Raw genomic sequence first — 24,822 nt, forward strand, 5'->3', positions numbered from 1 at the left:
GCTCCTCATGAGAATCTAATGCCTGATGATGTGAGGTGGAACAGTTTCATCCTGAAACAATTGCCATCCCTGAACCAAGTCCGTGGTAAAATTGTCTTGCACAAAACCTGTCCCTACTGCCAAATGGTTCGGGACTGCTAATAGAAAGGATTTATTATAAAGATTTCTCCATACTCAATTGTGGGGGTTTTAAAAAAATTCTATGGGAACTATTTCTTTTGTGTTTGGTGCTGTCACCTGAGATCAGCAAGGCAGGAAGTTGAGCTGGGAAAACAGATACGAAGTAGGGGAAGCAAGGACAAATGGCAACCTGAAAGGTTTAGTGGGACCTGGATACTCTCTGTTTCCAACTTTGGTGATATAGGTGTCTTGTAGGAGAAGATAGCTAAATTTTAAACCTGAGATGATTGGATCAGATAACTTTCAACAAGTCTTAAGTATTTGCCAGGAGATAGAAAAATCAGGAATTGATCAAGTTAAAATTTTTGTTACTACGTTGGTCTTTTTATAAAATGGCTATTTTATCCAAATAAAGGAGCAGTTAATTTTTTTCAATCAGTTTGAGTGTTTTAAATCAAAGTATTCTTTGATATCTTCTGAGGAGCTCTCAATTTGTTCAGCTACATCCTTGCAGTAGAAGAAGAGTGTAAATTCATACCTCTGAAAATTCCAGCCCAAAGCAAGCAGCTGCAAAAGGAAAATCTACTTTATGTCTCTTAGATTAAAAATTTTTGTAAGTTTGACATTCTACTCCACAATGCATTCTGTTTGTTTACCTCTCCTCCCCCTAGTTATTAGATTAAGTTGCTCATCTACTAAGACCTACTGTGCTTATTTTTTCATTTGAGTGCTTCTTAGCTTACCATTGTATATGCCTATATATATAAGTACCCTCTTTTGAAAAGTCTAGCTCATGATGATTTCTAAGATTCCTTCCAGTTGGACTCTTTCTGGATTATAGACTTCTAAAGTATTCAAACTTGTGAAATGTTATCTTTCTGTTTTTATGTGAAACATATTGAGTGAAAATTTAATTCTCTTGGCTTTGTTTTGATAGGTATAAACCCTGTATTTTAGTTTGGGGCATATTCTGAAAAAAAGATTCATTTCAATAAAAGCAACTATAGTATATTACAATCAATGCTTATATTCAAGCATGTGTTTAGTAAAATGAAAGATTATTAATTTTGGAAAGACACATTTTTAAGGTATTATGGAAGAACATTGTGGTGGTCTATATATTTTGTTTTGACAAAATCACCTTAGGGAATGTGGATCAGAATTTTATGTCCACATTTTTTTGCCTTGACATCCAATGCTTGTTTTTAGTAGTTCAAGGAAATCCATCTGCTTTAAGAGGAAAAACCCTGTTAATTCCAGTTTATAAATAAAATTGATATATTTGAGTGTTATTGCCAGTTTCATTTTTGAAGCAACTTATTTCTTTCTGAGCCATCAACTGTAGTTGATTACATTAAACATAACCACTAAGCATTCTCAGTGAACTTTATCTTTCTGTTTTTCCTACAAATATATTTCCTCTAGGATTTCACTTAATAATGTCATTCTTATCATCTTGACAGATTCTAATAAGAGACTGCAACACAGTAATTCTAACAGCAAATAAAAATAAAATAGATAAAATAAATGATAGTGTTCAGTCTTCCTTTCAAGCATGGTATTTTGACAATGGCGTGAATGACATTTTGGGCCACATAATCCTGTCTTATATATTGTTGTATATTGTGTAGCATCCCTGACCTCTTCCCACTAGATACCAGTGGCACTCTTGGAAATGTAACAACCAAAAATGTTTCCAGACAGTGCTGTATTTGAGAGTCACTGTTTAGAGTATATGTTTTATTCTGTAATATATATTAACTCCTTTGAGATGCCTATTTGGAGAGGCGTGTCTTCCAAGGATTTTAGAAAAGAATTTAAAATTGTCTTTAAATATTTGAACATGTTGTTTGGACTAGTTATTTTGCGGCTAGTATTCCAGAACACACTGGACTAGAATTGTTTTCTGTTAAGTACCCCTTATTAAAACTTTTGATCATATATATAATATTAAAAATAGTATTATCTTCATTGCTATTATATTATGCCATTCACGGAGAATGAATGATGAGACCAGTGATAGGGGTATGTAATTTTAATAATATTTTCTATTTGTAGGTTGAGACTTTGGATGAGAAAGCAGAATTCAGGAATTTAATCCAGTACTGAATAAAGAACCAGAGTCAGAGAACAGGATTTCACTTTCTGAACCATCACTTAATATAGTTGTTTCTTATCCCTGACCTAAAGCTCATGCATTACTCCTTCTGTTACCTTCTCCCTGTCTTCTCTTACCCCTACTCCTAGCCTGAATTGTTTCTTAAGTGTTCCCGCTTTTCTCCCTCTATTTTGTTTATCTAAGCACTTACTATCTATATTTTAATTTTTTCTTACCTTCTAAGTTGTGGGATAATGGAGTGCTGGGTTGAAAAGTGGAGGATTAGAAGGATGTTATAGTGGTACCAAGTTATTTTATCTAGTCATTGTCTTCAACCAGAACTGAAACTATCAATATCTTGTTTCTTAGTGGCTTGTAGAGAGTCTCCAAGTACCCATGGTATCATTTTTTTAGTATCTAAAGCCATTAAGCAAAATGTTATTTCTTTTGTCCCTGTTGTCTTAAGGCAATTTAGGATTAATTTAGTTTTTTATTGCATTAGAGTATTAGGTGAAGTTGAGTCTCTTAAAGAAAATTCCTTGTATTCCTGGTAAGAATTGCTCCTTCACCTTTCAGCTTCATTCTCATGTACACTAAAATGCTTTCCTTCAGATTCTTTAATCACAGATAATTTTATGAAATATCCATTGAATTTCCTCTAATTTTTTTATATTCTTTTCAGAATAAGGATGGATGGTTCCACTAAACTCTTACTTATCTGGTTTGTGGCAGAGAATGAGACCTATAGAAGAAAATTTAAACTTAAATGAACAATGCTGGCAATTTACTTGTTGTGGTTGTTCTTAAATAATGCACTGGTCCTATAAAGTGCTTAGAAAACCTTACTTAAGGGATCAACCTGTTCATTTTAAGTAGTGTTGCTTGTCATCGCATTACTCACTAGTCATTTACTACAGTAGCTACTACATTGACAGGTAAGTGACCATAGAACTGTTGGCCTCTGTAGCAACACTACTTATACACTACTTCTAAAATCTTGCAGTTCAGAGCTGTAGGGCAACCAAGATCCCTTTATAAGGAACATTTAGATAGACTTATGTTCTCATTAGCATAAACACTACTAGTAGCTGATTTGGAATATCAATTTTAAAATTCAGAATTGCTAAAAAAGTGATACTTGATAGTAAATCAAGAAAACAATTAAAATATAACCTGTAACCAGTTGGATAGTTATATTAATAACATATGAAACATGTAGGTTGTATTTGTGCATTTTTGTACAAATCAATATAATAAGCTTCTTAGTACGTTTTGACTTTGGTGATGTTGTTTGGTGTAGGTTAAATTGTAAAATTTAAGGATGGAAATGAAATCTGAAAGCTGCTGCAAAAATAATGAAATTTAATTTAAAGTATTGCATGTTTACATGAGACAGTAGAATAGATTGCATGATCTTACAGCATTTTATAGGTGGTTGACAAGAAATTGTATTTGAAGTTCAACATTGTAACTACATAAGGATAACTATAGTAATTTAAGATAAAGGAATACTTACCACAGTATAGTGTACATTCTGTTTTGATCAAGGGATTTAAAAAAAATTTATCTCAAAATCATTTTTTTCAGAAATTTGAGTATCTTTGTAACAACATTTTGGCTGCTCCAGCAACATATATTAGAATTGAGCTTTGTTTTTATTTATCGTAGAAAATTATGAATTTAATGGGGTTTCTTATATTGATAAATTAAATAGAAATTTGGCCAGTCTTATGTTCTGACATCCAAAACTATATTAGGTGAACTTAGTGTAAAGACTCATTGGATCATTTAAACAATAGACTGTGACTTACATTTTTTCAGTATTTGTCTTGTGGTTCATAAACAAAATGGCTAAATAGTAAACCTCAGATAATTGGATTAAATGATTATTTTTAACAAGTCTCAAGTATTTGCAAGGAAATAGAAAAATCAGGAATTAATGTTAAGATTTATAGTTACTATATTAATCTTTTCATATATGGCCACTTTATGGAAGTAAGAGAACAGTTAATTTTTTTTTGTTCAATCAGTTCAAGTGTTTTAGATCAAATAAAATATTCTTTTATATATTCTAAAGAGTTAATTCAGTATATTCTCTGAGTGTCCCAAGTGGTACAGTGTGGAAAGGATGTTTACAGTAATTTACTTGTAAAGTCAGTGTTACACTTACTCTGAATCCTCAGTTCAGTGCTTTATGTATAGTCATAGGCTATTCTTCAGAACATCCTTAAAAGCACAGTACAGAAAACAAGATAAAAGTTTAAGATTAAGAGACTTTATTCATTTTCTTCCTGACTCTCACTAATAAAATTTCTTCTAAATTTCCCATATGAATTCTAAACTTTTTAAATATCAGGCTTCTAATAACACTTTCTTGTCTATTTATTTATGTTGAAATTCTATTGGTATTGCATTAATCTCATGTTGATAGGAAAGGAAAAAGAGTTGGCTCACATGTTTTTTTGTAGCAGGGTGGTCAAATATAATAGTGTTGCTTATTTTTCTTAATGATGAAGTAGAAAAATGATTCCAAGGCCTACTTAGAGAAGAGCTTAGACTTCAGATAGTGCTTTATCTACATGAGGGAATAATCATAATTCTTCAGACATGTAAGTATCAGAAATCTTTTTAAATAATAGTACTTTGTCTATTTAAATAGTATTAGGTTAGTGGCAGCTTTGTAATGAGAGTTTGAATTTTTGTAGAGTTTATGTATTTTAGACTAGAATCTGACATTTAGAAATGTAACATTATTCTTACGTTTTAAAACTATTTTTATCTGAAGGGGGTCAGGGACATGTAAAATTAATGCCCAGGAGATCTGTTTTTGGAGAAAGATGTGCATGAAAAGTAAAGGCCACATGTATGGTGATTTTTAAACTTTACTTTCTTTTAATTAAACATTTTCTTTTGAGATAATTATGTAGATTCACATGCAGTTGTGTGAAATAATACAGAAAGATCCTATGTATCTTCTTCTCAGTTTTCCTTAATGATAACATCTCACAAAACTATAATGTAATACCCCAACCAGAATACTGACATTGATACAATTCATAGATCTTGTTCAGATTTCCCCTGCTTTACTGGTATTCATTTGGGTTTGTATGTATTTAATTGTATGTAGTTTTTATCACATATGTAGATTTATGTACCTACCACCATAGTCAAGATACAGAATAGTTTCATGTACTTTAAGAATCCCTCGTGTTACCCTTTTATGTCCACATCTACTTTCCTTCTGCTTCCTCCCCACCATCCACTCTAACCTCAAGTCTTAACCCCTGGCATCTACTAATATCTCTATGTCTCCAATTTTATCATTTCAAGAATGTTATGTAAATAGTCATGTAATATATAATCTTTCTGGGATTGGCTTTTTTCACTCAGAATAATTCTCTGGATGTATATATGTATGTATCAGTGTCTAATGTTTCACACTATGTTTTTGAAATCATTTGTCTTGTGTATATCAGTAGTTTATCGTTTTTGATTACCAAATAATATTCCATTGTATGGATACAGTACAGTTTACTACTTCATTCTACTGTTGATGAACTTTTATATTGTTTCTATTTTGTAGTTATTGTGTTTAAACCTGCTATAACATTCTTTTACAAGCCTTTTGTGGACATATATTGTCATTTCTATTGCATACATATTTAGAAGTGGAATTGTTATTATAAGGTAGGTGTATGTGTAACTTTATAAAAAACTATTAGACCTTTTTTCCAAGTAGTTATATGACTTAACACTCCCACCAACAATGTGTGTTACAATGAGAATTACATTGTTCCATTCATATCTTTGCCAATATTAGGTGTAGTCATTTTATGTTTTACTAAGCTTGAAATGATATCTCATTCTTGTTTTAATTTGTGTTTCTCAGTAACTAATAATAATCATCTTTTCATCCTTTTGGCATTTCAGATAGCTTCCTTTGTGAAGTGTCTTAAAAGACTTGAAGGTCTTTTGCCCATTTTATGTTAATGGTTTGTCTTTAATTGAATTGTAAGAGTTCCTTATGTATTCTGAATACAAGTCATCTATATGTGTGGATAATATATTTTCTTAGTCTTTTCCTTGTTTTTTCTTTTTCATAACAATGTCTTACAAAGAATAAAATTTTAAAACCTTAGTAAAGTCACATTTGTCAATTTTTTAATTATTTGTGCTTTTATGATTAGTGCTTTTTGTGACTTCTCTAAGAAATCCAGGATATCCTTCTATATTTTCCTCTAAAAGCCTTATAGTTTAGCTTTTACTTTTAATTCTATGATTCAAAAAATCAACTTTTATGAATAGTTGCGAGGTAGAGATCAAGTTTTTGGAATTTTTTCTCATTTGTTTGTCCAGCTATTAAAGCATCATGTGTTGAAAAGATTCCCCATTCAGTGCCCTGGCATGTTTGTTGAAAATCAATAGACAACATATGCATTATTTTATTTCTGGAATTCTATGCTGGTTTTTAAATCTGTTTGTCCATGGTCATGCCAGTTACCATGGTCTTGTTTGCTGTGGCTATATACTGAATCTTTGAATCAGGTAATATAAGTCCTCTAACTTTGCTATTTAAAAAGATTATGTAAACTACTATATGTTTTTTGTTTTCTCTATTTATTTTGTTATCAACTGGTCAGTTTCTATTAAAAACACCTGTTAGAATTTTGATTGGGATATCATTGAATTTGTAGATAATCTTGAGGAACAAAATGGACATTTTGACAATATTGAGTCTTTAATCCTTGAACATAGTGTATCTCATCATTTTTTTAGGTCTTTTTCTCATGAGGTTTTTGTACTTATTTCTTGCATACTATATTCCATTTTCTTTTTCTGTAATCTGTTAGGGTACCCACAGAATATTTTTCTACAAGGATATATTTGTATTTCAAAATATATATAAATATACTTACTAAGAAAATAAGATTTGAGTTCTAAGAATTGACAGTATTGACGGTATGGGATTCACATGTTAAAGCCTATTCTAAGCACATTATATTTAATTTTAGCTTTTATTTTTCCTGGCATATAAAAATGGATTCAATGTTAATGAAAACAATGTCAAATTATTTTGTTACCTTATGTTGCTTATACACAGAAGCATTATTTTGAAATTCAGTGCCTCTCAATCCTTTATATGTTGCAGAATGTTATCGTTTTGAAGCTTGGGCATTCTTATAATTTTTATTAATTAACAGAGGTTGTTTCCATGATAACATTTTAGCATCTTTGATTAATAATGAGGTCCACTATAGGAAGACATGTATTCTCCCACTCTGTCTGTGGTAGATCAGTGGTTATTTCTTTTCCTTTTTATTATGAGGTATGTCACATATGCAAATAGAGAATAATATAATGAGTATCTCAGATCAAAAAGAAAGGCAATTTTTAAATTTCCTCATGATGTTCTTTCTCCTGTTTCACCATATCAGAGCTGGACACTATTCTAAAGTTAGTGATTATTATTCCTGTGCCTGTAAATACTTTTAGTATATATATATATCATTTTAAAAATATTTAAGTTTCATATTGTTTTGCATGTTTTGGTTTGTTTGCTATCTGTATTCTTTTGAACATTCATTCAATATTAAGTTTGGAAGAGTTTTTGTATTAGGTCGTTCTTGCATTGCTATGAAGAAATACCTGAGACTGGGTAACTTGTAAAGAATAGAGGTTTGACTGGCTCACAGTAGGCTGTACAGGAACATGATGCTGGCATCTGGTTGACTTCTAGGGAGGCCTCAGGAAGCTTAAAATTGTGGGGGAAGGTGGAGGCGGAGTAGGAGCAAGAGAGAATGCAGAGGGAGTGCTGTGTACTTTTAAACAACCAGATCTCATGAGAACTCACTAATTATTGTGAGGACAGTACACAGGGGGATGGCACTAAACCATTCATGAGAAATCGATCCCATGATCCAGTCACCTCCCACCAGGGCCCACCTCCAACACTGGAGATTACAGTTTGATATCAGATTTGGTGGAGACACAGATCTAAACCACGTCAGGTTTTTTTTTTTTTTTTTTTTTTTCCAGTTTTTTTCAAATAAGACAGGCTGTATTTAGGTTGCTAAAAGTAATGTTTTACAGAAAGGGAACCATAACATTGCACAACAAAGTATGCTGTAAAATCTCAAACAAGAAAGGCAGTGCTTTCTTTAGGTCACCAAAAATCATGTTTCACTGTTAGAAGCAAATGTATAACTGCATTTTCCCCCCCTTCAATAACAGTTCTCTCTATAATACTTTCAGACTACTTTGTGGTTTCCAAATACAAACTAAAATTTGTTGGACAGAGTTGCTCAGTCTCATCAATAGAATAAAAATAATTTGCAAAAAAAATTCTGTTTAATGCCAACAAATAACAAAATATTGTGGTTTCTGCTTACTAACTCCAGCATCTAGTGAAATGGCCTAACCTATGTATACTTTCATGAACATTTCACTGTGAACACAGTTGCCCTTTTTTTCTGCCATCACAGATAGCCTCCTTAGTAGCAAGTATCTTGTCAGAACAGTTTCAGACACCCAGGAAGTAATTCCTAACAGAATAACTGCAGTTATGTGGGCAACTCAAACAACAGGGCCCACCTCTGCCAGAGTCCCCACGTGGGTGTTACTTTTGTGCTTTGGGTAAATAAGACCCACTGCCTTGTTGGTTGGAACAGTTGGAACCCAGAGTGCAAACCTAGATGGAGAAGTTATTGTTACAGACTCACGAACACTTTAATAAATTGCCGGGGGTTTCTAGGTGCTGTAATATGTCTCACAGACAGCAACATAAGCCAACTCTGGGAAGAAGTCATCATGGTATTCTGCCAAAAATTGTAGAAAAGATCAGTGTTTCAATAAAGCCTTCAGATTCTTCTCAGACTAGGACATCTTTCCAAGGATTTCTGGAAGTTTTACCAAAAGTCACAGCAAATGTTGTGCCCCGTAAATGTGAAGGGGGTGGAGGTGGCTGGTCACCTGGGTGGTAATTATCAGGCACAAACTTCCATGAGAGGACTTCATTTATTTAGTTAGTTCTTTTCCCTTCAAAACCAGTAAATGCAGCACTTTCTTCCTTGCTAGGAGGCAGAGGTTGAAGATGATGCACAGGTGTTTTCTTCTCCAGGTTCAGGAGCAGCCTGGAGCATGCTGGTCGATGTGGCCTGCTGCTGGCACTTGGGTGAGGTGACGCCTGCTCTCAGCCAGCCTGTTGCAGTTGGTGATGTGGCATGTGGACCGCCTCACAGCCTGCAATGCTTCCGGCTTGGCTTTGTGCCTTTTGTGGGTGGCTGGTTCAGCTGTGGTTGTCTGACTCTCTGTGGACCGTGGTGTGGATGGATTCAACAAAGGTGGGCTGGGAGAGAGCTCCCCCTGGTTCCTTTTATTGTCTGTGATGCTTTCCTTAATTGAAAGAAAACACTTAGATGAAGTCACTTTTTTATACCGAGCTTATTCTCATGGATAGATTATAACTGATGGGGTAGTAATCAAAGGTTATTCGTAACCCATCCACCATCTCCTTACAAAGGTCAGCATTCTTTTCTGCTGGGATATAATGCACCTTCATGTTGGCGTGCTGCATAGTGTAATGGTGGCAAGGCCTCTCATTGGCTGAAAAAGCTGTATTGATAGCAAAATGCTTCCCGTAGGACTCCAAAATCATTATGATGTTGGTCTGTCATGGAAGTTTCATTAACTGTTTCCTTCTGTTAATGTAGTAACGATCACCCTGAAGCTGCTCGTTCAGAATTTCAGGGATTTCTATAGTTATTATTCTTTCTTCCATTTCCCTTTCTGTTCTTGCACTTGTCTCTTCTTCAATAACACTTTCTTCACTTATTTTTCATCCTTGTTTTCACTACTGTTGGAGAACTGCTTATTGAATTTTCAGCATTTTCATCTTTGTCTTCAACTGGGAGGCTTTTTTAGATAGAATCGATGCCAGACAGACTTCCTTCTTCTGTGCCTCTCAGGTGAGCTGCAGCTTTTCTTGCCAATTCATGCTGTCATCCTTGATTTGCACCTGTATTACAGTGCACATGATCTTTGGCTGCCCATCTATCACAGCTTCCGTTCCAACTATTAAAATGTATTAGATATTCTGGGATCTTTCTGTCTGTTTTGCCTTTCCCATCAATAACATCAGCAATCTGGGTCGAACCCCCAGGCGTCCCACCGGAGCCCATGTGGCACTGGGCCGCACAGGAGGAGAAAACATTTAACACAAAACAGAGATCATAGTCAAGAGGCCTCCTCTACTGGCTTCAGGGCCAAACCACAGCCTGGCCTGGACAGCGCAGACATGAGGCTCCCGACTGGTGTTGGGAGAGTTTTCTTTTTTGAGTTCTATAATTCTTAATTCAGGCACTTAATTGCTATATAGTAATTCCAGTTTTATGAATACAATGTACTGCAATTTATTTTTATTGCTGATGATTTAGTTTTAGAATTTGGTAAAACAATTTTGGATTGTATACTCTTATTTTAAAAATTACTATTATTTTTTATTGGCAAATCATAATTGTATACATATATGGGGCACAGAGTGATGTCTTGATATTTGTATACAATGTGGCATGATTAAATCAAGACAGTTAACATATCTGTCATCTCATTTACTTATCCTTTTTCACAGTGAGACATTTGAAATTTACTCTCTTCATTATTTTGAAATACATAATACATTATTAATTGACTTTAGTCACTTTACTGTACAATAGATCTCAACACTTATGCCTCCTCTCTGTCTGAAGCTTCGTACTCTTTGATCAAGAATTTCCATTCCCTCTCTTCACATCTTTCTAGCCTCTGGTAGCCATCATTCTGTGCTACTTCTACAAGTTCAACTATTTTAGATTTCACATACATGTGAGATCATATGGTGTATCTTTCTGTGCCTGGCTTATTTCACTTAGTATAATGTCCTCCAGGTTCATCTATGTTGTTGCAAAATAACAAATTTTTATTTCTTTTTTAAGGCTGAATAGTAGTCTATTGTGTATATATATTGCATTAAAAAAAAATCAGTTTATCTGTTGATGGCCACTTAGGCTGATACCATATCTTGTCTATTGTGAATAGTGCTGCAGTGAACATGGCAGTGCAGATATCCCTTTGACATTTGTTTCAGTTCTTTTGGTTATTTACCCAGAAGTGGGATTACTGAGCCATATAGTAATTTTAGTTTTTTGAGGAACCTCCAAACCGTTTTCCATAATGGCTGTATTAATTTACATCTCTAGCAACTATGTAAAAGATTTCCCTTTTCTCTGCATTGTCACCAATACCTGTCATCTTTCATCTTTCTGATAAAGGCCTTTCTAATGGGTATTAGGTGACTTCTCATTGTGGTTTTAGTTTGCATTTCCCTATTGATCAGTGATGCTGAGCATTTTGTTCATATACCTGTTTGCCTTTTGCAGGCCTTCTTTTGAGAGACACAAATGGCAAATGTTCAGGTTTATTGGCTGGCTTTCTTTCTTTCTTTCTCTTTCTTTCTTTCTTTCTTTCTTTCTTTCTTTCTTTCTTTCTTTCTCTCTCTCTCTCTCTCTCTCTCTCTCTCTCCTTCCTTCCTTCCTTCCTTCCTTCCTTCCTTCCTTCCTTCCTTCCTTCCTTCCTTCCTTCCTTCCTTCCTTCCTCTTTCTTTCTTTCTTTCTTTCTTTTTCTTTCTTTCGTTCGTTCGTTCGTTCTTTCTTTCTTTCTTTCTCTTTCTTTCTCTCTCTCTCTCTCTTTCTTTCTTTCTCTCTTTCTCTCTCTCTCTCTCTTTCTTTCCTTTCTTTCCTTCTTTCTTCTTGTCTCTTTCCTCTGTTGCCAGACTGCAATGCAGTGACACAATGTTGCTCACTGCAGCCTCCACCTCCCAGGTTCAAGCTATTTTCCTGCCTCAGCCTCCGGAGTAGCTGAGGCCACTGGGTATGGCGTGCACCACCATACCTAGCTAATTTTTGTATTTTTAGTAGAGACAGGGTTTCACCACGTTGGCCAGGATGGTCTTGATCTCTTGACCTCGTGATTCACCCGCCTTGGACTCCCAAAGTGCTGGGATTACAGGCGTGAGCCACTGTGCCTGGCCTATTGCCCATTTTTCAGTTAGGTTGTTTTCTTGCTATTGAGTTGAGTTCTTTATATATTACCCCTTATCAGATATATGCTTTGCAAATTTTTTTTGTCATTTTGTGGGTTTGCTTCACTTTGTTAATTGCTTCCTTGGCTGTGCTTTTAAGGTCGATGCCATCCATTTGTCTATTTTTGTGGTTGTTATTACCTGTGCTTTAAGTTGCAGAATACAAAATCAACATACAAAATTAGTAGCATTTCTGTGTACTAATAACAAACTATCTGAAAAGGAAATTAAGAAATGTATTCAATTTACAATAGCAAGAACAACAACAACAAAAATGTAAGTATAAATTAAACCCAGACAATGAAATGTTTTTTCAATCATTTAAAATTGTAAAACCATTCTGAAGACTATAAAACACTGATGAAAGAAATGGAAGAAAACATACATTAATATAAAGATGTCCTGTGTTTATGGATTGAAAGAATCAATATTGTGAAAACATACGTACTATCCAAAACGATTTACAGATTCAGTGCAATCCCTATCAGAAGTCCAATGTCGTTTATCACAGAAATAGAAAAAACAATTCTTGAATTCTTATGAACCCACAAAAGACTCCAAATAGCCAAAACGGTCTTGACCAAAAAGAACAAAATTATGATATCCAACTATCTGATTTCAAAACATATAAAGCTGTTGTTACCAAAACAGGATGATACTGGTATAAAAATAAACACATTGATCAATGGAACAAGTTAGAAGGCCCAGAAACAAACCCACTCATTTATAGTCAATGGATTTTCAACAGAGGTGCCGAAAATGCGTAATGAGGAAAGGATAGTCTCTTCATTAAACAGTACTGGAAAAACTGGCTGTGCACATGCACAAAAATGAAATTGGATCCTTATCTCAAACCATATACAAAAATCAAGTCAAAAATGGATTAAAGGAGTATAAAACCTGAAACTGTAGAACTACTAGGAGAAAACATAGGGGAAAGCTCCACAGTGTTAGTCTAGACAAAGTATATTGTTTCCTTATTTATGTGTTTTCAAATTTATCCTGTTCTATACTTAGGTTGAAATTGCTGAGTTATAGGTAGGTATGTCTTTTACTTTATTGGATATTGCCAAATTACTCTAAAGTAGCTGTACCACATTATATTTCCTTTAGAAGAGCAAGAGACTTCTCATTACTTCATATTACATCCTCACCCATATTTGTATTGTCAGACTTTTATGGATTTTTAGTGATCTGAATGTTAAGTCATTGCAGGTTTATTTTGCCTTTCCCTGGTTATTAGTGAATTTGAACTTTTTTTTTTTTTCAGGTTACTCAGTTGTTCCTCTTTTTTTCTAGTGAGTTTTTTTTCTCCTCATTGGTTTGTACAATTTTTTTATATTGTGGATTCTAATTCTTCCAAATTATATGTGTGACTTGCTTTCCAATTTTTTACATAATGAGTTTTGATGCATGGGAAATTTCAGTATTAAAGTAGTCAGATTTATCTATTTTTTCTTTTATGGTTTGTGTTTTGTGTGGCTTGTTGAAAAAATCTTTTTCTACTTTGAAATTTTAAAGATCCTCTGCATATTTAAAAAATATTTTCCAGTTTTCCTCTTATCATTTAGGAATTGAGTCTCGCCCACCTCATTCTTTGGTGTTAGCTAGGGATCCATTTTTTCCTTGTATGGATAACTAGTTCTCCTTGTACCATTTCTTGAATAGTTTATCTTTTCTCCTTTACCTACAAAGCCATCAATGCTATAGTATGCAATGCTAGGTATGCAATACTATAGTGTGCTAGGTATGCATTGCTCTGTTTCTGAGCTCTTTAGTCTGCTTCCTTTTCTGTTTCCTTATTTTTATACCAATGTCTTAATTACTGAAGTGTTATAGTTCTTGGTATCTGCTAGAGCAAATCTGCCCACCTTAACCTTCTTTTTCAAAATCAAGGGCTGGCAAACTATTTCTATAAGGACCACATAGGAACTATTTTAGGCTTTGTAGGCCATACAGCCTTTATTGCACCTACTGAATTCTGTCATTGTAGTGCAACACCACCCATGGACTATATAAAGGAATGAGTTTGGTTGTATTTTGTGTAACTTTCACATATACACATTATTATATATTTTTTCTTTTTAAAAAAATTATTTAAAATTGTAAAACCATTGTTTGTGAACCATATAAAACAGCCAGTAGAACTTAATTTATTGACTTTTACTTAAAATTATCTGTGCTATTTTTTTTATGCCCCTTTTCCTATATACACTTTTTGTGAAGTTCAGCTTCTGAGTTTCCCTACATGAGCAAAAGGTTATTTAAAATCCTTCAGTCGCCAGTGAAATGATGAGGCAGGAGAAAAAGTTCTTTAGGTAATAGTCTTGTCATAAAAAAAAATACAGTTGCATGGAGCTGCTCAAGATCTGAGTCAAACTGAAAAAAGGAAGATAAGGGGCTGAAAATTATTTTAAGAACCCCTCCAACCATGAGTTATTCTTCAGGTCAAGGGAGGGGAGGGCAGGGAGAAGTGTCTAGCCATGCCATCTTAGAGCAGAAAGCCATAGCTGGATCAGATCCAATTCTCATGACACACAAGGAACTACACTTGTGACACCTGAGCTGGATTCAGATAGCAGAGTGGGCAGGCAGGTGGGCAGGCAGAGCAGTGGCTGGATGAGCATGGAGCCCAGTACTACAGCTCCATCATTCTGTTCAGAGTACTGTCAGCATGGAACCATTGAATCAGGGTCTTGTAGAAGTTTGTGGTTCAGAAGGATGGTTTCCTGAATCCTCTTGGAGTTCTTGATGGTACATTTGAGGGGCTCACCAGGGCAAAGCCTTTCTAGCCTTGGATGATGAGATTACACACAGGGTAGATCTTGTAGTTTGTCATGTCAGTAAAGGTAAGGGGCAACAGGCTGGCTTCTTGAAATTGGTTTCCTGGATCCTGGTGAAGCTCTTGATGATGATGCCCTGTCTCCCAAGGTGGCAGAGTTCTAGTGCTGTATGCTCCCAGCTTGCCATGGCTCTCATCTCTGATAACCATCCATCTGATGGCATGTTTCTTACAGTAGTGGGCATTCTCCTGGTGACAACCTTACCAAGGAGTTGACATTTATTGTTTTCAGTGTTTATGGCACCAATAAACAGGTTATTGGAGATGTTGTACTGGTGCCTCAATAACTTGAGCCATATGCCAACAATCAAAATGTAGTCAGTGGTATACTTCCTTTTCATTTTTGTAAGGATATGTGAATCTCTAGGTCATCCAGGTCTTTGCCATCCCACTTGTCAAAAGGCTCCAGGAGCTGCAGGCACTTGTTGGGTGTGCTCATATCCACCCTCTGCCTACTGATATCCTTGTGGTGGAGGTGCTGGTAGGTGTCCTTCCTGGGGTCAACTCTGCTTAGGAAAGCTCATCTGCATCTGGAGCCTCCAATTTGTACTTCTTGCTGTACATGGTTGTCAGGAAGTAAATCTCTTGGTTGAAGTTGATGGTGCCAGAAATGGCTAGGGCTTGAGGATCTCTGGGGACATGATGAAGGCGTGGGCCTCAGGTTTGCTTTATTGTGGCCTGTCAAGTTCCTCTTGTAGGAGGTAAGGATTGCATTTTTCTTCATCTTTATTATGTCCTTCCTGTTCCACTGGCCAATGCAGGGGTCACAAACAGTGGCCAGGACAATGCCTACTATATCCTATAGGATCTGTGAATAACTCTTATGCTCAATATTGGTGTAGATCTGCTGAGATCCCAGTGCTGTGGTGAACTGTGACTTGCACTTGAGCCCATGAGCTAGCACTTGCTTGGCCATAGCTGTTGAGCACCTGATGTCCTCATAGCTTGAGTTGGTACAGTTGTTGATCAGACCCACTTTGATGTCCAAAGTCCATCCCTCCTTCTCCACTACAGTACCTACTTCTTCCACAGTGTGGGCCAGGTCGGGGTAAAGGGCTTATTTACATAGGGCTTCAGCTTGTTGAGGTTAATTTTTACCTGTCATTTATAATGGCAATCAGGGTCAGGTACCAAGTGATCCTTGATTTTATCTTGGATTGGCATTGTCTCCTTAGCCTGTCTTACCCAGTTATTTCTTTATTCTGTGGTTCTAAGAGAACACTGAGGGCCACAATTTCTACACCCATGTTCAGGTTATCATCAGGCCAGTGTATGAGATGGATTCTACACTAGGCCACTGGTACTCCACAGTACGTGTTTGCCACCTTCAGGATCACATCTGTGGATCAGATCTAGCTTGAGATTGTGCCTGTCAGCTTCACACCATTCATCTTGTGGCACTTCAACTCCTGCCATCCACTGCATCAGCCTCCCCAGCTCCAATGTATATGCCCTGCAAGCCACCACTATTGAGGTGTGGGGGTAGTGGAATAAGAAGAATCCTAGGGTATGTGTAGCTTTCAAATTGATTCTAGGTCCAAGCTTCTAAAAGCCCACACTATAGTTCACATCCGCAGTTGCCAGGAAATTATGCTTTCTGATTTATGTCCTTGGCCTGGCACAGACCTTTCTTACCCCTGAGCTGAGCCTTGTCTGATGATCACAGTGGATGGTGGATGATATGGCCATTTGGCCACCTCTCTGCTGATGAACTGTACTGTGGCCATATGGTCCATGGTATCCTGAATGCCTATGCAGGTACATCTTACTCTGCTCAGTTGCCTGGGGTCATCAGGTATCCATACATGATCTCCAAGAGGATCAGAGCCTGGTTCAATCATTTGTTAACACTGTTAATTTTCTTTTCTAGCAGGTTATAGTGGATATACTTGCTGACTCCAGTTAGCTCATGGTCACCTTGGTCTTTTGGCACAGGACTGATGCCACATATTTCTGCGCACTGGAGGGCTTTCTGCAACAGGGTTACTAATAGAGTATGCCTGCCATAAGGATTCTCTGTTTGGTACAAACATAATTTTTATGGCCTATCTTTTTAAGTTGCTAACAAAATAAACTCACTTTCTAGCCCATATTTAGCACATTGCATTTGTGATTATAGATGAAATCAAGATTGTTAAATAAAGCAGTCATGAAAATAAACTTTTCAGATGACATGCAAAAGTTATTTGTTTTACCTCTGCAGTGCTAAACATCATGGACATAAATTAGATGATGTTAGTTTCCCTGTGGAACCATTTAAAACAACTGTCTATTCTAAAAGTCAAATATGGTGATTTTGATCAGAGAATTAGGGTCAGCATTAACATTTTAAAGTTTGCTTTAAATGATAAAAGTTTGGTCATATCATTTTATCTTCATGGAATAATAAAGTACGATCATTACTTACAAGGAGGAACCACCTAACAAATACTTTTATTTTTCAGTAATTTATAGTGTGTTATTCTTAAGTATAAATTACTTGTTTCTTCCCATAATTTTAATGATACAATGTTAATATATAGTTAAAATAATTTACTTCTTTGGAATTACACATGAAATTGAATTAGAGGAGTTTTTTTGTAGCATGAAAACATGCCGCCAATTGCCCACCTTGAATATTATTCTGAGAAAATTTATAACACTTCAAGTATGTCAGTTTTTTGTACTTGAAATGGATTACTTCCTACCTCACTAAAAGAATAGAAATATATTTTTAAAGGATATGAGATATTTTTTATATTTGAAAATATCATGCTTTTTCTTTCTTTTACTTCTCAGACTAATAGTTTCTTATTGGAGGTACAACTTAAGATCTCCCACAAATATACCAAAAACTAAATCTCGAATCCATAATGGAGAAAATCACATTTAGGAGAGTATGTATTTTATGATTAGAATTGCCAAGTTAAAATACATGATGCCTAGTTAAATTTGAGTTTTAGATAAACAACAAATAATGTTTGGGACATGCTTTTATTGTTAATCTGAAATTTGAATGTAACTGATCCTCCTGTATTTTATTTGCTAAATCTGGCAACCCTAATTATGATTCAGTATTTAAAAATATATAATTATAGATACATACGTTTCTATAATCCTTGAAAAAAGTCTTCAAGAATATGCAGTAGAATATTAATGGTGGTTGTTTCTGGTGATTAGAGGAGAGGAAGGAAGATTTTAAATACTTTGTAGTCTCTACATTGTGTTCATTTATTTCAGTATGTACTTTTTTTTAATACTTAAGTCACTTGTTTTTGGTGGAGTGGCAAAGATACAGTGGATGGCAAAAATGCATAGAAATATCTGACACTTAACCATCATAGAGCATATGAGTGGGAAGGACAAGAAATCACACATATAAAATTGCAATTACAGTAAACATCACAGAAAAGAGATACATCAGTGTTACGAGATTATACAGAGATTCTGTTGGTTTGGAAGATCACAGGAAACTTTCCTCAAGAAGTGAAGTTTGAGATTAGATATGAAAGAATTTCTGTAGGAATTAACTCAGTCAAGACGATGGCGTTTCAAACAGAATGAAGGGGGAGAAATAATTTGGTGAGTAGGAGGAAGTAAAGGATGGGAGAGAGCTCCAGAGAAAGTAGTGCAAGATAATGTTGTAGAGAAACGTAGTGGCCACACCCTGTGGAGACTTGTGTTCCATGTAAGGTTTCAGGTTTTCATTTTTAAAGCAATGGTAAGCCATTGAAAGGGGCAATACTGGTGTTAATAGGATCAGAATGCATTTTGGAAAGATCGTTTTGGTTGCCCTGTGGAGAACTGGTATGATAGGTAGGTGTATGCATGAGAGTGAGTGTTGCTTGACCAGTAAAGAGAATATTGTAGCAGTTCCTATGAGAGACAAATAGGAGTTTAATCTTAGTAGGGAGGTTTGATGATAATTTAGGAGGTAAAATTTTCAAGATTTAGTGATGCTGTTGATATGCGACAGTCACCAAGTGAGAAGTATTAAAGTTAACATGGGTTTCTGATTTGCACAAAGATGCAATGAAAAATAATACAGCCAATAAAAAATTAAAAATAATTACATAGATAAATAGGTTAACAACTAAAATGAAATCACTTGGATAGGATTCATAAAGTGAAACTATATGATGGCAGGAGGTGGATAAATCAAGAGATTGTAATATGAATATATATGTAATATATAATTGTAATATGTATAATATGCAGTATGAATTATATATGATATGAATTATGTGTATGTAATATGTAAAATGAATTATAATATGAATCAGGAGATTGTAATATGTAATATTTTGAGTTACCTTGAAATTAATTTTAGTTATTTAGTACTGTTCATATTCAAATAGATATAATTTTAAATTAGTTTTTAAATTATAAAATTATTTCAGTATTTTTAGAATAAAAGAAACACAGAATGGTAAATAAAAAAGAAAAAGTGGAGCTTTTCTTCTTAACTTTTCCTGGAGAGACTTCCCCTACCTTTTATAATTTATTTTATTGGAGAAATAGATTTTTGAATTGAAAATACTATTCTAAAATAAGGCCATTTTTCAACTAATCAGTACCTAAATGTATATTTTCTCTTAATTATGTTTATTTTACAGCGTTTGTAGCCTTATATCAGGTTTCTCTGTCCCTAGTTAATCAATCCCTTTCACGTATCTATCTTTTCCTACACAGATTCTGATTAGATAATTCCCTTGCTTCAGAACCTTTTATGGTTCTGAAGAGGTAAGTTTAAACTTAAAGTTAACTCCAACTATCACTTTCTTGACCAGTGTATATTATGTTCATTTCTTTTCTCTTTCCTCAAGAGTGTGTGTGTGTGTGTGTGTAGTATTACACACACAAAGGGCAAATTGTAAAAATTGTATGCAATAATAGTATAATTTGATTAAATGCTTTTTTTCCCAGACTTTAAGTTCTAATGAATTTACTTAAAAACAAGCAAAAAACTTATTATTATTATTATTATTATTATTATTATTATTATTATTATTATTTGGAGACATAGTATTACTCCAGACCGAGTCTGGAGTGCAGTGTCACAATCTTGGCTCACTGCACCCTCCACCTCCTAAGTATATTCTTGTGCTTCATCTTTCCAGGTACCTGGGATTACAGGCATGTTCCCCCATCCCTGGCTAATATTTTTGTATTTTTAATAGAGACAAGCTTCCACCATGTTGGCCAGGCTGGTCTTGAACTCCTGATCTCAAGTGATCTGCCCACCTTGGCCTCCCAAAGTGCTGGGATTACCGGTGTGAGCCACCATGCCTGACCACACTTTTGTTCTTGATAGTCAACTATGTATCAGTCCTTGGAAAAAACTGATAAAAGAAAAGCAGATGTAGTGACGGTATTCTAAGGAAAATTGCATGACTGAAACTTATGTGGTGAAACATTTAACCATGTAGAGTTAGAAGAAACCTCAGTATTCTAATTCTTTGACGTTGTGGAGCAGTATGTTGTAAAGGATTAAAGGATTATTAATTTCAGGATAAATAAAAATTGGTTCATCAATTTTGAAGGCACACGTTATATGTAAATTGAAGTGCTCATTTGAGGGGATATATTCTTCCTAGAGCAGACAGACTTCTTTCAAAAAAACCCCAGAATACCCAGCACTTGTTTGCTCATGTTATCACTTACTTTAAAAAAAAAATAGCACTAGATGCATTCCTGGATCCGCTTATTGTCATTCCATTTATTTGACCTTAAGTTTTGCCAAAATTCTATTTTCCCCCCAAAGTGACTGAACATATTTCCAAAGAAGTCTTAGATTTCATATCCTTGATGAAGGCTCTTTACTGACTTGTAGCAGTAAAAACTATTATGAAAAATAAAAACTTTGAAGATTACACTATATTATTATATTGTCTATGATTTTATGTAATTGTGTTTTGCATTTTATAAAGCTTTGTGGTACATAAATGTGTCATTTATAATTAAATGTGGTTGAATTGATTTCTAAAATTATCAGATCCATGATTAACAAAATAACCTGTTGTATTACCCTTCTTTTTATAAGAAAAGGGGATTTAAGTCTTATTTCCTGGTTTTGTAACATGTTATAACTACAAATAATTCTTGTTTAGGGTAATAAAAATAGAAGCATAGTTTGCTTTCTGAGACTTGGATAGTATTTGGAAACATTTGGTTCAAGTTGGGAAGTTATTTTTCTCTCTTAATAGATGAAAATTTATAACTTTTAGGGAAAATCATTGTGAGCTTCCTACTCTAGCCCCCTCCCGCTGCCTTTTTTTTTTTTTTTAATTGCAAAGTCAGTGCTTTCTAAACAATAAAGAACAAATATCCCCGGATACAAAGAAATGGGAAACTTAAACTAAAATTTGCTATTTCATCAGATTCCTGAGAGTGATTTTAATTTTCTATAGATGTCTTTAGTGTGTTCATGTGCCTGGAATTTATATAACTTTATTCTAAAACTGCATAAATTTTTTTTGCATTTAGAAAGCATGTCAAAATCGGATTTTTAAATGGAAATATCCTATTATGGTTTAGTTATATGTCTTATATATTGGACAAACTATTATTTTATAAATTCATTCTGGTTATTTATGGAGATGTCTTTTTAGCTGCCTCTATTCAGAATTAAAAGTTCTTAAAATACCAAGAATATTTAGTGAGGCCAAGGCTCAACAGTGTTTTATTTTTTATTTTAAAAATTTATTTGTCTTGCTGTATTGCCTAGGCTGGTCTTGAACTCCTTGGCTCAGGCGGTCCTCTCACCTTAGCCTCCCAAAGTGCTAGGATTATAGGAGCCACAACGCCAGGCTCCAGTAGTCTTTTGAGACAAAAAATCCAGCTCTGATTTGAGCAACACTCAGAGTGGATTTTTAGCCTAGGGAGAGAAAAATTAATAATACAAAAAACAGACAAACAAAAAGCCTAGTCATGGGAGAAAAGGGAGTTGGAGAGGAAGCTTTGGAAGAGTACTAGCTATAATTCTGTTAGAACAGACTTTCTGAAAGGGGGCAAGGAGTTTTAACTCCATTGCCGTTATTTGTTGGAGAATATAATTTCCCTCAGGCAGCTGGGGCGAGGAAAACGTTAAGAACTGCTGTACCACCTAAATTCTAACAATCTAAGCTTTCCCTGTTAACATTCTTTCCATCTCACTTAGAGTGATTTTTCCCCTTTAATGTAAATCAGCTTATGCCATTCCTCTATTAAAGCCCTCTCTTTTCATAATGTGAATTAAAAATTCCAACTGCTTTTCTTAACTTAAAAATCCCCTACTGGCTGGGCGTGGTAGCTCACACCTATAATCCCAGCACTTTGGGAGGCCAAGGTGGATGGATCACGAGGTCAAGAGATCGAGACCATCCTGGCCTACGTGGTGAAACCCCATCTCTACTGAAAATATAAAAATTAGCTGGGCTTGGTGGTGCATGTCTGTAATCCCAGCTACTCAGAAGGCTGAGGCAGGAGAATCGCTTGAACCTGGGAGGCGGAGGTTGCAGTGAGCCTAGATAGCGCCACTGCACTCCAGCCTGGTGAGAGAGTGAGACTCAGTCTCAAAAAGAAAACAACAACAACAACAACAACAACAAAAACTCTACCTACCAAACCCTACCTACCTCTCTAAATGAATCTATGACTCTTCCCTTTCTTTCGTACCAAATTTGATCCTATTTAGGGCTGTTGTTCTAGCTGTGCCTTCTGTTTTGCTTGGTTGTCTTACTGCTTTGTACTTGACTGGTCCTATGTCAGCTTACATATCAGTTTCATAGGCATTTGTGACCACTCAATAATATGTCACCCAGTCATTCTCTTTTCTATTACTTATAATTATTATAAGTATACTTGTCACAATCTGATGTTTTCTTGTGTGTTTGCTTCTTTGTTTTATTTCTCTATTAACTACTATATTGTTAGTGCTTGGCATAGAGTTGGTGCCTAAGAAATATTTGTTGGATGGATGAATGAATGAACCACTGGTCTAGGTTAGGGGTACTACCCATGTCATATCATTGTATCTGGCACAGGTAATATTGTCCACAATTTTCGGAAACTATTTGCTTGTATTATAATTTTTATTGGGGTGAAAATAGAGGCTTAATAATAACACTGAAAAAGAATTTTCAGGTTAAAGACTGGAAAACTAATTTAAATCTCAGCACTTTGACTTGTAATTTAGACTGTCACTATACCTTTGTGACTATGTTTCTTTTTCTATAAAATAATATCTCAAAGGGTTGTTCTGAGATTTAAATGAAATCGTGTATTTAGGAGTTTTTCATGAAGCACTAAATAAATTATTTTACATTCTTTCTTACCACCCTAAAAAAGAAGTAAAATACTTAAAAACAAGTATCTTGGGCGAGGTGCGGGGGCCCACACCTGTAACCTCAGCACTTTGGGAGGCCCAGGCAGGAGGATTGCTGGAGCCCAAGAGTTCCAGACCAGCCTGGATAACATGGTGAGACCCTGTCTCTACAAATATTTTTTAAAAATTAGCTGGGCATGGTGATGCATACCTGTGGTCCCAGCTACTGGGAGGCTGTGGTGAGAGGATCACTTGAGGCCAGGAAATCAAGGCTGCAGTGAACTGTAGTCAAGCCACTGCACTGCAGCCTCAGGGACAGAGTGAGACCCTGTCTCAAACAAAGTGTGTTTACCACTTTTTTTTTGATAAAGTAATTTTAAAAGGTGAGCTTTACTTTTATATTATAATTTTACTCCATGTACTATCCAAGGATGAAAGTTAAAATTAATTACTTTGGAGAATCTCCAGTATTATTGAATATTTTATGAATTGCAAACTTATAGACTTAATAATTTCTTCAACCTTTTCTGTATTAGCTCTTTCATTTCTGTTTTACTTCCTTTCCTGTCATAATCATCCAATTTCCTTTTTATTTTTTCTTTATGTAATTTGAAAACTATTTTTTTGCTTTCTGAAATATTTATTATAGAAAATGTAATTAATTTACTAGAAACATGGATATATTTATTCACCTCTAGGCTTTGAGCACCCTGAAAGAATAAAGCTAATTCAACTTTTCTACTTTAATTTCTTCTGTGTGAAAACACTACATTCAATCTAATTGATCAACTCCTAAGCACACTTTTTCTTTTCTGCGTCTGTATTTTCACACAAATATTATTAAACTGATCAGAATGCCCTTTTTACCTCTACCTCACCTATTCAGACCTTTGCCTCCAGAAAGATTCAGTTTGTCTTCTTTTTCACTGACGTTCCCTACCTGCTGTATCTGAAGTGGTTGCTTATGTTTTTTATACCATGTCAGCTATTGTTTGTAATTAATCATATTTTACCCTTTTAAATATCTCATTTTTTTCATTAACCGTTGGTAACTAGTCATTTTACTTTTTCTATTCTATTTTGTGGTTTCTGTCACTGTATGTTTCAGATTAACAAACTGTTGTGTTTCTAATAGCTCAAGCTCTTTTAGGTCTCTGTTCATAACATCTGTCCTAGCATTTTTATTCATTTTGTGTGCTTAATAAAGTTTTTTTTGGTTTGTTTTTACTCCCCATTAAACAGCCATTTATTTTATTCCAAAAAGAAATAATCGTGTATTTTGTGAGTGATGATACTGTGATGCGTTCAGTGGTATACTTCTTGTGGCCACATTATTTAGATTTGATCCCCCATTTTACTACTTA

At 34.9% G+C, this 24,822-nt stretch overlaps 1 protein-coding gene and 1 pseudogene across 1 annotated transcript in view; one reads left to right on the top strand and one right to left on the bottom strand.

The window, feature by feature from the left end:
* The window catches only part of VPS13B (vacuolar protein sorting 13 homolog B), an 858,817-nt gene that overhangs the window by 274,963 nt on the left and 559,032 nt on the right, over nucleotides 1-24,822 (top strand). The window lies entirely within an intron of this gene.
* LOC112629789 lies at nucleotides 8,945-10,427 on the bottom strand (annotated as a pseudogene).

The sequence above is a fragment of the Theropithecus gelada genome, chromosome 8 (genome assembly GCF_003255815.1).
Source record: "Theropithecus gelada isolate Dixy chromosome 8, Tgel_1.0, whole genome shotgun sequence".
In the NCBI taxonomy this organism is placed as follows: Eukaryota; Metazoa; Chordata; class Mammalia; order Primates; family Cercopithecidae; genus Theropithecus; species Theropithecus gelada.